This window comes from Dreissena polymorpha, chromosome 1 (genome assembly GCF_020536995.1).
Source record: "Dreissena polymorpha isolate Duluth1 chromosome 1, UMN_Dpol_1.0, whole genome shotgun sequence".
NCBI classification, from domain to species: domain Eukaryota; kingdom Metazoa; phylum Mollusca; class Bivalvia; order Myida; family Dreissenidae; genus Dreissena; species Dreissena polymorpha.
This window is the reverse complement of record NC_068355.1, coordinates 38,219,354-38,226,444: the sequence shown is the minus strand read 5'-3', so window position 1 is coordinate 38,226,444 and position 7,091 is coordinate 38,219,354.

Sequence of the window (7,091 nt, the reverse complement as noted above, 5' to 3'; positions counted from 1 at the left end):
AGTGAGGTCACATTGTCCCCCTGTCAGTGAGGTTTTCTTGACCCACTGTCAGTGTGGTCTTTTTGTCCTACCATCTGTATGTACTGTTTCTCCCACTTCCATTTTTATATTGTCCCACAGTGTGGTCTTGTTGTCACACTAATAGTGTGATCTCTTTGTCCACCACTGCTAGTGTGGTATTCTTGTCCCATTGTAAGTTTGCTCTCCTTGTCTTGCTAACAGTGTGTGCGGGGTCTTCGTGACCCATGTCAGTGTGGTTTGTCCTTCTGTCAGTTGTTCAAGTACTTGCAGTTGGACATTATGAATTGTCTTGAAAGAATTTCTCATTTTTTTCCTGTTATTGCTGATGGTAGTTATTATTTTATCACAATATTATTAGTAATATAACAATTATCATTTTGAGCTCATCTAAACATGCTAATGGTGAGCTTTTGCAATCGCCTGTTGTCCATTGTGCATGGTCAATATTTGCCTGGTTTATGCTTAAGAGGCCACATTCATTGTAAATCGTCATGAAACTTGATCAGAGGCTTTGTCCAAATATTACCTTGTGCAAGTTCAAAAATGGTTCCGATTGGTTGAAAAACATGGCCACCAGGGGGCCGGGAATTTTTTTTTAATAGCTATTAAAACCTTGTTAACACTAGAAGTCACATTTACGTCCCGATATTCAAGAAACTTGGTCAGGACATTTTTTCTAATCTAGGATGAGTTCGAAAATGTTTCCAGTCTGTTGAAAAACAAGGCCGCCAGTGTGGCAGGGCAGTTGTGTTTTTTTAAAGATGGCTATAGTTAAACTTTGTGAACACTCTAGAAGTCACATCTTCAATTTAATCTTCATGAAAGCTGGTCTGAACATTTGTCCCAATGAAATATCAGTCGAAATTGAAACTTGGTTATTTGATGTATAAGAAAAGGTCACTTACGTCAAATTAATGAAAAAGCTTGTTAACATCTAGAAGTCACATTTCAATTCAGAAAAGGTAACTTCTTTGTTTTTCAGGTGAGCACCTTAGGGCACATTGTTCATGAATATTGTATGATAAAACTTTTCTGTGACGTGCTTTCCACTGAAATATTCATACTTTTTATTGTCATAAAATATATGTATTAATTCAATTGCATAGGATATGTTTGTTTCAAAACTAACAACTGCCACCAAAAGACCAGTGGGACGCATCATTACTTTGTTTCTTGTTGGTTGACTAATTGCTCAATGTGTGTATGTCAGAGTTTATTTACAAGTCATCGCCGAGTCGTCACAACTACCTTATGTGCTGACCTGCCCCATAGACCTTCAGGCGAAATATTTAATTTTGAGCCACAATAGGTCAAATTTACCCCGCTGTTTGGGTTTTCGCCGAAGAGATAAAACAATTTGTTAATACTAATACACCAGCGCACAATGGCCAATGAGACCTTATTGTTCACTGGTTGTTAAAAAAGGGTGATGGTGTGCTGTATGGGTTATGTTTATGTATTGCATATGGCTGTTGGGTGTTTGTCTTGAGCGGAAAAGGGGTGGCTAGTACAACTGTTGGCGTAAGTCCGTCGTAACAGTCAGTTCCGTCTAATTTCAGTGACGCGATGCATGGTATTATTACCATCATCATTATCATCACCATCATTTTAACCATTATTATCATAATTACCATCATCACCATTATCATTATTATAACGCTGATTTATTAGTATTATATTTATTATAACCACCATTATGATTATCATTTATGATTGATTGTTTATAGTTTGTTATGTAAAGGAAGTGTGTTACATGTTTATGAGCGCTTTGTCCCCTAACGCGTAGTCGGCAACTGGTTACAGCTTAAGAGAGAATGAATTAAAGAGGGTCTCGCGGAACCCTAATTTTGTTATCTAATGCGTTTTATTTAAGTTCGTTCATAGTGGTCGAACTTAAGGTGTTTGGACCTTTGGCCAAGGTCCAAACACACAGCCCGATATCGTGTATAAACATTTAGGCATTTTAACGTGGAATATTAACGGACTATTGAAATATAAAAACGACGCCGAAGTAAAGCACCTTTTAAATAAGTACGATATTTGCGGCTTGTTAGAAACTTGGAGTAATCTTACTGGGGAATTTGATACGTTTCTAAACTCGTATGTCCACTTTGATTCTGTTCGATCTTAACCTGTAAATGCTATTCGAAATAGTGGTGGTGTGAGTGTTTTTGTCAGAGAACATGTAATCCAATCAAGTTTGGTCAGAAGAATTAATAGTGATATTGTTGATTGTATTGTCTTATATATTAAGTCGAATATTTTTCATGCCATGAAAGATATTATTTTATATATTGCATATGTTTCCCCTGAAGGTTCTCCTATGTATTCGAAAGAAAATGAAAGTAATGGTATTCTATTGCTTGAAATCAATATTTCTATTTTAAAACCAGCTATCCTGAGTGTTACTTGTATTTGGCGGAGACTTCTGATTTTTAGCTCACCTGAGCGATAGCTCGGGGTGAGCTATTGTGATCACTCAGCGTCCGGCGTCCGGCCGTCCGTCTGTCTGTAAACAATTTGTAAACATCTTCTTCTACTAAACCATTGAGCCAATTTCAACTAAATTTCAACTAAATTTCATGTGGAGCATCCCTAGGTCATGGGACAAAAGAATTGTTAAAAAAAATTTGATCACATAACCAAGATGGCCGCCATGACCATATATGGTAAAAACCTTAAAAAATCTTCTTGTCAGAAACCGCTCATCAGATTTTAAAAAAAATTCACAGGGATGACCTTTAGGGACTCCCCTGAAAAAGTTGTTCAAAGAAATTTTATTCGTCAAAAACATGGCGTAGGAGCTCGTTGAACTTGCCTATTTTGTGAAAACTTTCAAAAATCTTCCACATTTTTTGTCCGATCCTTTCCAAATTTGCACAGTGTCTTTATGTCAATGAGGACACAAACCCTACAAAAATGAGCATTATTGGTCCATGAAGTACAGAATTACCTCCCATTGAATTGAGAAAATGGTGTTTATGCAATAAAGTCCAAATTTTTCATCCAATTCTTTCCAAACTTGTAAGGATTTAGCATGGTTCAAACAAGGGAAACAACTATGGTGTATGCATGTTCTTTTTATTACAGTTTTGCCTCCCTTTAATTCATTCAAAATCTCATTTTACAGCAGAGATTCCAAATCTGACCTGTAAATGAGCCCCATATTTACTGCCAGTACTAGGTTACCTTTTCCCATTTGATCATTCTTAAGTATTGGTCTTGTAATGCTGCTACTGCTTCTGCTACTGCTACTGCTACTGCTACTACTACTACTACTACTACTACTACTACTACTACTACTACTACTACTACTACTACTACTACTACTACTATTACTACTACTACTACTACTACCACTACTACTTCTACTACTACTACTACTACTACTACTACTACTACTACTTCTACTACTACTACTAGTACTACTACTACTACCACCACCACCACCACCACTACAGCAGAGATTCCAAATCTGACCTGTAAATGAGCCCATATTTACTGCCAGTGCTAGGTTACATTTTCCAATTTGATCATTCTTAAGTATTGGTCTTGTAATGCTGCTACTGCTTCTGCTACTGCTACTGCTACTACTACTACTACTACTACTACTACTACTACTACTACTACTACTACTACTACTACTACTACTACTACTACTACTACTACTACTACTTCTACTACTACTACTACTTCTACTACTACTACTACTACTACTACTACTACTACTACTACAACTACTATTACTACTATTACTACTACTACTACTACTACTACTACTACTACTACTACTACTACTACTACTACTACTACTACTACTACTACACCACCACCACCATTCACAGTGACAAAAAACGTATTCACACAATGGCTGCTACTACAACTTATAGCCCATATAGGGGGCATGCATGTTTTACAAACAGCCCTTGTTTCTATGGGATTTTAACCACAACTGTTCATGTTAATCTCCGACACATATTTTTAGGTCACCTGTCATGAAGTGACACGGTGAGCTTATGTGATCGTGTGATGTCCGTTGTGCGTGCCTGCGTGTGTCCGTGCGTCCGTCCGTCAACAATTTGTTTGTGTAGACAGTAGAGGTCACAGTTTGCATCCAATCTTGATGAAATTTGGTCAAAATGTTTATCTTGATGAAATCCGGTTTAGGATTGTATTTGGGTCATCTGGGGTCAAAAACAAGGTCACTAGGTCAAATAATAGAACAACCTTCTGTAGACAACAGAGGTCACAGTTTTCATCCAATCTTTATGAAATTTGGTCAGAATGTTTATCTTGATGAAATCTGGGTTGGGATTTTATTTGGGTCATCTGGGGTCAAAAACTAGGTCACTAGGTCAAATAATAGAAAAACCTTGTGTAGACATTAGAGATCACAGTTTTCATCCAACCTTTATGAAATTTGGTCAGAATTCTTGATGAAATCTTGGTGGGATTGTATTTGGGTCATCTGGGGTAAAAATCTAGGTCAAATAAATAGAAAAACCTTGTGTTGACAATAGAGGTCACAGTTTTCATCCAATATTTATGAACTGTGGTCAGAATGTTTATCTTAATGAAATCTGGATTGGGATTGTATTCTGGTCATCTAGAGTCAGGAACTAGGTCACTAGGTCAAATCATAGAAAAACATTGTGTAGACAATAGAGGTTATAGTTTTCATCTGATCTTAATGAGTCAGGTGAGCGATTCAGGGCCATCATGGCCCTCTTGTTTAGATTATATTCCTTTTGATACATTAGAACATATTTTTGATGTGGAGGTAGAGTATTACGAAGATTCTTTTAACATGCCTAGGGAAAATAACGATAATATGTATTATAATAATTTTGGAAAAACATTAGTTGAAGTATGTTGTACGAGTTCATAATATTCACATTCTAAATGGCAGGTTACATTTGGATAAACTTGGAAATTTTACATGCGTGGCAAATGGGGGCCACAGTGTAGTAGATTATCATATTGTATCTACAGAATTATTCCCATTTGATTCCAACTTTAATGTTAAACCATATGATGTTTCTGAACACTTTCCTGTCTACTGTCAACTACAGTTTACAGCCTCTCTAAATCACGAAAACCATGACTGCGATTCCTCACCAAAAGATACTCAACATTATGACACTTAAAAGTGGAATGAAAAATATTGTGATTAATTCCAAAAAATACTGACAGAAAACTAAGAAAAATGCCGTGATGATATTTTAAATTGCTAAATGAACATGTAAACGATGCTGTGCATTCGATTATCTCCATTTATGAAACCGCTGCGGAGGATATGCGCACAATAAGGCGCAATTTTAATAAATAACAAAATAATCCGCTCTGGTGGGATAGCGCGTGTAGTAAGGCCAAGCGAGAAATATATTCGTTGCTCAGGCGTTTTCGTTGGACCAATAAACCGGCCGATTATCATTCGTACAAAAATGCACGTCGGTCCTTAAAAAACTTATGTCTAGCAAAAAAAAAATCTATACCAAAATAAAAAAAACGTAAAGTTTTAATTGATTCCCGTCAATATCCGCAGTATTTTTGGTCGGTTATTAAAGGAAATAGGTCTACAGCAACAACTCGTGCAACAATCAATCCCAATGAGTGGGTTAAATACTTTCAATCCTTGCTATTTAAAGAATCAGAGAACCCACTACACAATTTTGATGTACGTTCAAATGCGAATAATAACGACCAGGACGATTATATATTAAATTCGCCAATTACAGACGACGAAATAAAAACAAGTGTCAGTAAGCTGAAGCGCGGAAAATCTCAAGGTAAAAAACTGGGATCGGGGCGGAATTTTACATAAATACTAAATACCTTCTTACCCTTATTTTAATGTACTTTTCAATAAGATTTTATCTTCTGGAAACTTTCCTGATGCTTAAAGTATGAGTATCATCGTACCTTTATATAAATCGGGTTCGCGAAGTGATCCTTCAAATTACCGAGGTATATCTCTAGTGGACGTTATGTACAAGATATTTGCAGGCATCATAAATGATAGATTAACCAGGTTTGCCAATGATTTAATTGATGAGGCGCAAGCTGGGTTGAGAGCAGGATATTCGGTTACCGATAATATGTTTATTTTACAGAGTTTGGTGCAAAAATATATTTCTAAGCCAGAAGGTAGATTATATGTGTTTTATGTTTTATTGTTAAAGGCATTCGATTCCTTTGGTGCATCATAAATTGTTCACACGCTTTATGCGTAAAGGAATCGAGGGCAACGTTCTTAAGGTCTTGACCTCGATGTACTCCAAACTTAAAAGTTATGTACGCACGAGCCCCGGCGCTATTTCGAGCCCGTTTGCTTGTAACATCGGTACTAGACAGGGCGACTTGTGCTCGCCGATTAATTTTAGTTTATACATAAATGATCTGTGTTCATTTATACGACAAAAGTGCGACACTGGAATATTTGTCACAAACGATATCCCTGACATATTTTGTATACTTTTTGCTGATGATATTGCAAATTGTGCAGATACTGCTGTAAATCTACAGTTGCAGTTAAATGCTATTGCAGAATTTTGTACTTTAACAAGCATGGATTTGAATATAAAAAAAACTGAGGTAATGGTATTTAGAAATGGGGGTCCATTACGTCACTACGAGAAATGGTATTTCAATAATTGTCCAGTAAATACAACGTCCGTCTATAAATATATGGGCATCCTATATACCCCAAAGTTATGCTGATCGGCTGCAAAAACTATATTAGCCGCTCAAGGATGATAAGAATTATTTGCCATTAAAGAATACCAAATTCCGTTCGGATATTTCTGCTGTACAGAATTCTTTAAATTATTTGATGCCATGGTTACACCAATACTCACATTCGGATCAGAAATCTGGGGATTCACATATAGTGATTCAATAGAGCGTGCACAAATATAAGCTTGCAAGTACTTCCTGGGCGTTAAAACTGCGGTCAATAACTGTGTAGCTTTAGGAGAATGTGGCCGTCTAACAATGTACGTCACTTATCACTCAAAATGTATAAAATACTGGTGTAAACTTCTCCAGATGCCTGATAGAAGATGTCCAAA